Source organism: Erithacus rubecula (genome assembly GCF_903797595.1).
Source record: "Erithacus rubecula genome assembly, chromosome: 22".
Taxonomy (NCBI): Eukaryota; Metazoa; Chordata; class Aves; order Passeriformes; family Muscicapidae; genus Erithacus; species Erithacus rubecula.
In genome coordinates this window covers 5,300,741-5,309,454 of record NC_136674.1, presented here as the reverse complement: position 1 = coordinate 5,309,454, position 8,714 = coordinate 5,300,741, and the positions used below count along the sequence as shown (strand labels likewise).

At 52.7% G+C, this 8,714-nt stretch overlaps 1 protein-coding gene across 1 annotated transcript in view; it reads left to right on the top strand.

Annotated features, from left to right (window-relative positions):
• MRPS17 (mitochondrial ribosomal protein S17) overlaps positions 1-8,714 on the top strand; it is a 198,608-nt gene that overhangs the window by 141,397 nt on the left and 48,497 nt on the right. The window lies entirely within an intron of this gene.

Sequence of the window (8,714 nt, the reverse complement as noted above, 5' to 3'; positions counted from 1 at the left end):
CCCCCCAGCTCAGCGAGCAGAGCACCCCATCTCCGGTCCCCCACCCCTCCCCAGCCCGCACCCCAAAGCTGCCGCAACCCCCCCCAGTGCCTGCAGGGCGGCCGGGGGAGCGCCCAGCCGGCAGGGGAGGGTCCCCCTCTTCTTCCTCCTCCTCCTCTTCCTCCTCAGGAGCCGCGGGCGGGGGGAGCAGAGCACGTGGAACCCCCTCCCCGAGGCAAAACCAGCCCCGATGTGCCGATGGAGGATGATGCTGCAGGGTGCGGGTCGCCAGCCCCCCCCCTGCACGAGAGGAAAAATCAGAATTCCAAGCGCTGTTCTTCCAAAGGGGGAAAAAAAAACGAGGGGGGTGGGCGAGAGAAGCAAAAAAAAAAAATTAAAAAAGGAAAAAGCGGAATTAACGCGCTCCCCCGAGGAAAAAGATAAACAGGCAAAAAAAAAAAAAAAAAAAAAAAAAAAAAAAAAAGAAAACAACAAGAACGTAACAAAAAAACCACAACCCAGAGCCGGGTGAATAATTAATCCCAAGCAGATGCGATTAATCGGCGGCAGGAGCAGCTCGGCGGCGGAGTCCCCGCATCCGAAGGCAAAGTTTGGGGGGGGGACACCCCGGGCTCGGCGCTGGCAGCGGGGGGACCCCGCCAGCGGCGGTCCAAGGAGGGGGTCCCCGCCTCCCCCGCGTTCAAGAGGCAGATGGATGGGCACGGGGGGTGCCGGAGGCTCGGGCAGTTTCGGGGGGCTCTGCCGCGGCCCCCCCGCCTGTGCCGGGCCGGGCTGGGCGCTCCGGTGCCCGGCCCGAGCCGCATCGGGCTCCGCTGGGTGCCAGCGAGGGGAGGGCGGCAGGGGGAGGCGCCTTCCTCCTCCTCCTCTTCCTCCTCCTCCTCTTCTTCCTCCTCCTCCTTCTCCTCGCGGCCGCCACCTCCCGCTTCCCGAGCCCCCCAGAGAATTCCCCGCACCCCAACACCCCCGGCTGCGGCGGGGGCAAAGCGAAGGGGTGCTGAGAATTGGGGGGTTCCGAGGGTCGGCCGGGTTTGGCCACTCCTGGCCACCCTGGGGGTGTCCCCTGGGTCCCCTCTGTGCCACCCGCGGGGTTCAGCCTTGTCACCCCCTCCCTGCAGCCTGAGCACACGGCTGGGGGTATTTGGGGTATTGGGGACCCCTTGGAATGGGGGTTCATCCTTGTCACCCCCTCCCTGCGGGCTGTGCGCATGGGCTGGGGGTATTGGGGATATTTGGGGGTATTGGGGACCCCCTGTGCCCCCCTGGAATGGGGGATCAGCCTTGTCACCCCCTCCCTGCAGGCTGTGTGCATGGGCTGAGGGTACTGGGGACCCCCTGTGCCCCTCTGGAATGGGGGATCAGTCACCCCTTCCCTCCCTGGTCCCCTACACACCTCGACACATCCCGGGATCGTCTCCTACAGGGCCTGGAGATGCTTCCAGCACGGCTGGGGAGGGATTTCCTTATCCTGGTTTGCTGGAGCCATGGGACAGTTGGGGTTTGGGCAGCAGCGCTCCTGGGAATGCCACACTCCCCTCAGCTGCCCGATGTGAGAGCATTTTGGGGGGCTGAGACCCCCCTGCCAGCCATTCCCACCACAGCTGGCTGGGTTTTCCTGCCCACACCTCGCCCTGCTCCGCTTCCATCCATTCCCCCACCCGCCTTTCCCAGGAAAGCTCGGCCAGCACGTTCCTCCTGGCAGCCTCATTCGCAGTGGAAGTGAACAAGACATCTCCATTAACGCCAAAATAATTCACGGCAATTAATGGATTGACCTTGAGCGGTGACAGGAGCTGGAGATATCCCCAGGAAGAGGCGGCCCCGCAGTGCTGAGGGGGAGGGTGGATCCCCCCGAGGGTCCCCAGCACCTTTGGGTGCTGCTGCGAGATCTTTGGAAACAACTCCGAGGAACAGGGATGGGATGTGTCCCAAACCCCGCCACCTGGAATTCTGCAGGAATGGCTGAGCACCTCCCAGGCGCTCGCTGCTTGTTTCCATAAAAATCCCATGATTTATAAACCCATCTCCCAATTGCTCCAGTGCCCAGCCCACCATTCCCTCCTCTCCAGCCCGCCCAGGTGGGACCAAGCCTCAGTTTCCCCACCCCAGAAGGAGCCCTGGAATTGGGAAACTGGGGATGTTGGCAGGACCGCACCCCGCCCTTCCCCTGCTTGGGATCCTTTTCCCGCTGATGGATGAGGGCTTTTAAAGAGGGATGTTTGGGTGCAATCCCTCCTGCGGCGCCTCTGGCAGCTTCTTGGCAGCACCGCCGGCAGATTTTTCAGCCGCTCCAGAAAGGAGTATTTTTACCCCAGCTGGATTTTATTTATGACTCCGGCGCTGGCGGGCGGAGGGGGCTGGAGTGGGCAGGAGCTGGGCTGGGATCTCTTTCCCGAGCGAGGAGCAGAGCCAGGGGAGATGCTGGAGATAAATCCCATTATTCCAGCAGGAGCTGGGGTAGGGAAGCGCAAAATTTCACCCCACAACAAGATCCCAAAAGTGTCCTTGTGGGGACCAACTTCTGGATGGATTTTCCAAGGAGTTATCCCAAAAAGCACTGGGGGATGTCCAGGCAGGATCAGACCAAAATCACCACTGAGTGACAGCAGCTCCATCCCACTCACCCCATTGCTCCACTCCCCAAAACACCACGAACACCCCGTGGGGATGGGTGTAGGAGCTGGTGGTGGACAGTGGTCAGGACAAACTCTGTATTCTGGTCTTGAAGTTTGCAGTTTATTGCATAGGGTGTGGGTAAAAAGGCTTAGCTGGGAGCTGCCAGCCACAGCTCAGAGCAGGGCAGAAAGAGTGGGGGGTAGTAAGAGTTCTAAGAGGTAAGAGAGATAAGAGAGTGATTTTCCTGTTTACAATACAATAAATCTTCTTCTACGTTGAATATTCTAATTCCCACTAACCAATCTAATACAAGTTACAAATCCTATGGCATTTACATGCAGCCTATAAGAATCATTACATTACCATAATGTGTTATACTCCAAACCCTAAAAATTACTCTTTGGACCCTTTCTGCCAAGCTAGCAGGATCTTCCCTGACCTTTGGACCATTGTTCTATCAAGAGGGGATTACTTTCCTGGCCATCCTATTGTCTTGTAGTTATTTAGGAACTAAGGTTTGGTATCTCAAAGATGGCTTTCATTTCAATCTCGCTATGGTTTCCATATTCTCAAAACCTTTCGCTAGGCAATCACATTCATCAGGTTTTCCTGGTTCATGCTGCCCGGAGCAGGGTGTTGGGGCCGGACACTTTTCCCACGTGGATAAATTCCGAGCCGATCCCGCTGGGTGCCAGCTCGGGCAGGGGCAGCGCGGCCTCTCCGGTAATCCCCGGCCGAGGTTTCACCTGCCCTAATCCCGGCAGCACTAATCGCGGGGATAACAGGGCGCTAATCACCCTAATCCCTGTGGGAGCCGCTCCGGAGCTGTCGCCACTTTCCCTTTTCCTGGGGAAACTGAGGCACGCAGCCTCCCTCCGGCTCTGCTGCTCCCGAGGCTTTGCTGGGATGTTCAGATGGATCCATGAAGAGCAGTGACAGCTCCTGGTGTGCAAACCCCTCCTGTGGATGCATGAAAACACATCCCCAAACCCCATTTTGGGGCGTTTTACCAAAAAGTTTTGCACCTGGTGGTGTTGTTTTCCACCCCCAGGACCCTCCAAAGAAAATAAATCCTCTATAAACCAGAAAGAATTAATCCAAAGAGCCCTGGGAATGCACCAGCAGAGTAAAAGCCTCACCCCAAGCCTCTGGTTTTCCCATTATTTTCCAATCATGCAGGCAGGGAAGTTCCCTGGTAGTGGCTGGAGCATCCCAGCCCAGCCCCACAGCTAATCCTGGGTGGCTGATCCTGAACCGTGATTAAAAATACATCTCAGAGCACTGCCCGAAGTCCATTTGTATCCTCAGCCCTTCCTTCTATAGTTCTGATAATGACAGAAATAGAGAAATCCCGTAATTGCCATAAATTCATTTTATGTTGTTATTTCTAAGGAGATGGGGAGGGGAAAAAAAGCTTTTATTGGAATTAATTGTCCAGCTGGATTAATGTTTTGTCTGTGGATCCATGGCTCTATCACTGGCCCCAGAGGCCATCCCAAGGTTCTCCATCCTCCCAGGAAAAAGGGTGGGAAAAGAAAAAAAAGAAAAAAAAAAAAAAAAAAAAAAAAAAAAAAAAAAAAAAAAATTGAAATATTTCACTCATGAGCTGCTGCAGGTCCGGAGCACGCCCCATCAAATTGGTTTGACTTTTGGGTGCCCCAAAGAGTGCAAAAAGACACATTAGGTATAGAATGCAATATTTATAATATTAAAATGAATATTTTAATAGCCCCATAAAAGGAGCGGAAGGAAGAAGCAAAGCAGTGGCGCCAAAGCCGCTCCTTCCTGCGAGATAAAATGTTTCATTTCAGTTTTACTGCTCGGATTCGTCCCTGCCTCGACTTTTACATTCTATTGAAATATTAATTTCGGTGTAGAAACGTAGGAATTTAATATTTTAGCTGATTTAACAAGTCAATATTATCAAAGTTGGGGGGTTGGGGAGGTTTCAGAGGAGAAAATCTCCATAGACCAGCACTGACATTATTTCCCTTTTCCTTCCAAAAATTTTCATCCCATGGGGAAATTTCTCTATTTCCGCTTTTACCTCTACTTCTGACTGGAAAAAACCCACGGAAGACGAGTTCCCCAATGTTTAAATTGCTGTGTCCAGGGGCTGGGCTGTGCTTTGTGTGCATCCAGAACTCCCTGATGGAAGCAGAGCATCCCAACATCCTCGAAATCCAGGGAATTGATAAACACCCCCCCTTCCTCCAGCACCAGGGAATTAAAGCACCTAATTACAGCAGCTCGTTAGGAGGCTTGGTTATCTTGGCAGCCAGAGAGGCCAACAAGAGAGTTTCTTCTCTTGGCTTGCTGTTTGTTTGGGGTTTAAAAAAAAAATAAATTATGAAGGTTTGGATTTGGATTTAAGCATTGGATGAGTTCAAAGCAGCTCCTCTGAAATCAGGGCTGGGCTGGCCATGGGCATTTGGGGTTGGGAGCAATGGGGTGAGGAGCAGAACATCATTTAATCTCATTTTGGAGGAGTTGAGGGGGGATTTGCAGCACGATGAGGACCAGCCCATCATTTTATCCTCATTTTTGAGGGGGTATTTGCACAGAAAAGAACAGCCCATCATTTTAGTCTAATTTTGGAGGGATTGAGGGAATTTGCAGCACCTAAACCAGGCTCTTGAAGTGAGCAAGACCTCAGCAGATGCTGATAAAACCCAAATGCAGCAGGTCCTGCCTTAACCAAAGCCCATTTTGCCTCCTGACCCTGAGTTTTTGTTGAGGGCAGGATCCCAAGCATATAAACACATAAAAATTGAAGAATTTTCCAGCCCTGTGCAGGTTGGAAGCAGGAGTGTCCTCCTCAGCATCCTCTGTGCCTCCTCCCAGGGCATTCCCACACTGACACTTCCCGAGGGATTCTCCCCAAAAAGAGCTGGCAGAGCGGACAAGGAGGGCTCAAACCCACCCCAAATCCCCCCGGATCTCTGCTGCGGGCAGGGGGGCACTGCCCACCCCTTGCAGGGACCCTCCCGTGCCCACCAGGAGCAAAAACAGAGCCTGGTTTGCTCCCGGAGCTCAGAGCTCCATCCCAGCCCGGCTGCAATCCCAGCGGGATAACAATGGAGCAGCTGCCAGACCAGCTGGGGCAGCTAATGGCCATCCCATAATGGCCACCCCATAACGGCCATCCCATAATGACCAGGGGGTCCCGGGGTCCTATCTGGAGCAGGATCCAGTAAAACCCTTCCCTTCCTGCCATTAGCAATCCCAGCTGGGATTCGGGCTGTTCCCACCCCTCCGGAGGGGCAGGACCCCTCTGGAAGGACCATTTAGGAACATGAATTTTTCAGGAGCTCGTTTAGCAGCGAACAACCAGCTCTGGGCAAAGAGGATTAACCCCTTGGGGTGGGGATGGAGCGGGGAGATCCCCAGTGTGAACAAAACTGATGGGATTTGGCGGTGGGAAAGGCAGAATTAGGAGCAAAGGATGGGTTCGGCTCCTTGTTTATTCTGGACTAGGGAATGGCAGGAATTCCAGGCGGAATTTTGAGTCTCACCCAAAATATCTCTGAAACAAGCAGAGGAAAACCCCTCAAGGTGCACCTGGGAGGCAAAACCTGCTGGGAAATGAGCGCAGAGAGCTTTGCCTGCATCTCCCTTTGGGATCACAGGCGAGCCCGGATCCGACGGGAAGGAGCCACCATCGGGACTGGGAGGCGTCGGGGAAAATTGCATTTGAAGCACAGCCAATGCTGGAGTCTGGAATAATTATAGCAGCGGGGTCAAAAGAGCCTCGTGCAACATCGTTTCAATGCTCATATTCAATGCTCAATAGGCAGCAGCTGTTTAAAATAAAATAAAAAAGCCCCCAGAAAGTCCAGCAATGGCCAGGAGAGAGGGAGAATTCTCCAGTGGGATAATGGTTGGGATGTCTCAGGGAAAAAATCGGGATTTTCTGGCCAATTCTGCTGTTTAAGGTGCCTGGCAATGATTTCTCTCAGAGGTTTTTCAACAAAACTCCCCTGCCCGTGGTGGTGTCTGGCCAAAAATGATTCAGGGTTTGGCTACAGGTGAGCACAGCTCAGTGAAAGGCTCCGGTGCCTCTGTGAGTGTCTGATTGATCCTTTACATCGACCTGCTAATGGGGCTGGCTGTGGGGAGGGAGTTCCTGATGTCTTCAGCCCTTTTAGACCCTCTGGGAGCATCTGCTGGGTTATCCCATCCTTCCTCAGCCTCATCTTCCTCCCCCAGAGCTGGGGGAGAATATATATATAAATGCATTTCTGCAGTCTGGGATTAGGATTTGTAAAATCCAACAGTCCTTGAGGGCTCTGCCTTTGGGATTGGGAAACCCTACAGGTGCAGGGATAATCCTGAATCCCTGAATTCCCTTTTCTCTGGACAGAATTCCTGTTCTGTGCCTGACAGGGGATATTTGTCCCCGAGGATTCTCAGCCCCTCCTCATCCTGGTGATGGAGAGGGGAATGGGAGTGGGGAAATGGCCAAAATTCTGGGGGAAAGGGTGGGAAAATCCAGGAGAGGGCTGGGCCAGAGCTGTGGGAAGCAGGGAGTGAGGGGTGGCAGCTCCTCTGTGACTGCAGCTGGATTCTGGCCCTGGCTTTGGGCAAAGGAAAGAAAATTCCCCCTCTGGGACTGCGGGGTTGGATGCTCTGAATCACCCAAATGGGGTCATTTTTCTGCTTTTTGGCCAAAGCTGCTGGAGCTTGACCTTGAACCAGTGTCTGGTTCCCTCCTGCCCACCCTGAACTGCCAAGTTCTCAGCAAAATAAAACCAGGAGCTGGGTGAATTCCTGTCCAGCCCCGGATCCAGGGAGCTTGGCTGGCACCCCAAATATCCCAAATGACCTCAGGGTGACAGCCAGGCTCGGGTGGGGATTGCAGGTGAATTTTGGGATGTTTAGAGCAATGAAAGAGGAGCCTGGGGAGGAAAGGGAAGCAAACAGCCCCTTCCCATCCCTGCTGCCCTCCCAAATCTCCAATTAATGCTCCTAATTCTGCAGCCTAATCATGATGCTGATGGAATCAAGGATCCCCCTGGAGGCTCCCTGCCCCACAGGTCCCAGCCTGACTCCAACACGGCGGCATCACATGAAGGATATTGAATTATTTCCCTGCCTTTTGCTGGGAATTGCCAGTTAAGGCTCTTAGGCAGGGCTCACTCCCAGCCCCTAATCTCATTCACCTGCCATTTACCCCTGAGCAGAGCTGTGCCTTCCCAGGATGTACAGATATGGGGGAATCACATTGCTAATTAGAAGGAATTATCAATATTTACTGATGGGATCGTTTTGCTTATGAGAGGGAATAATCAGTATTTACCAAGGGTGCTGCAAATTGCAGAGCAGGGCAATTTCAGGTGTGTGGAGTTGGGGTGCAGCAAAGGGAAAAATGGGTCCTGGTGCTCCAAAATCCCTCAAGAAAGGAAATGGAAAAGCAGAAATTGGGATTTACTGTGGGTGTGGACTAATCACATTAATAAAAAATTAAAATCATTCCCCAATTACCCAGCTAAGCACCCAAACCACCAGCCTGGCACCTGGGAGTCTCCAGTTCTCCCATTCCCCAGGATTTCTGGGCCCTAAAACCAAATTTGGGGACACCAAAAGCACTTCCAAGCCCATTTGAGTTGTTCATGAAATGAGGAGAGAAGGAATCTGACAGTTTGGGTTTCACATTGGCAGAGGGAGAAGCTTTGTCCTGAAATCCCTTCTCCACTCCCAAACTGCCTTCAGGGATGCTGGAAATACCCTGAAACCCAAGCAGCCCCCTCAAATCCCTTCCTTTCAGCCCTCAAAGTTACCATTCCATTAAATACAACCTGAAATCTTTGATTAGGGCCCAAGACAGCAAAGTCTCTTTTTTTTTTCAAACCTAATAACAAAACACAAAACCCCCAAAAGCCGTGGGGGTGGAAGTTCCCACCAGTTTTGAGGCAGAGCAGGGACGAAGCAGCATCAGGAACGGATGAGGTATGAGAAATCCTCTTTACCCCATTTATATTTTGCTAAATGCTGATGATTTTTCGGCTGGAAAGTTTTATAAAAACCCTGTTTTTAACACCTTCCCAGAGGGCTGCAGCTCCCTGCTGAAAATAGGGAGGGTGCTGACACCCACTCCACGA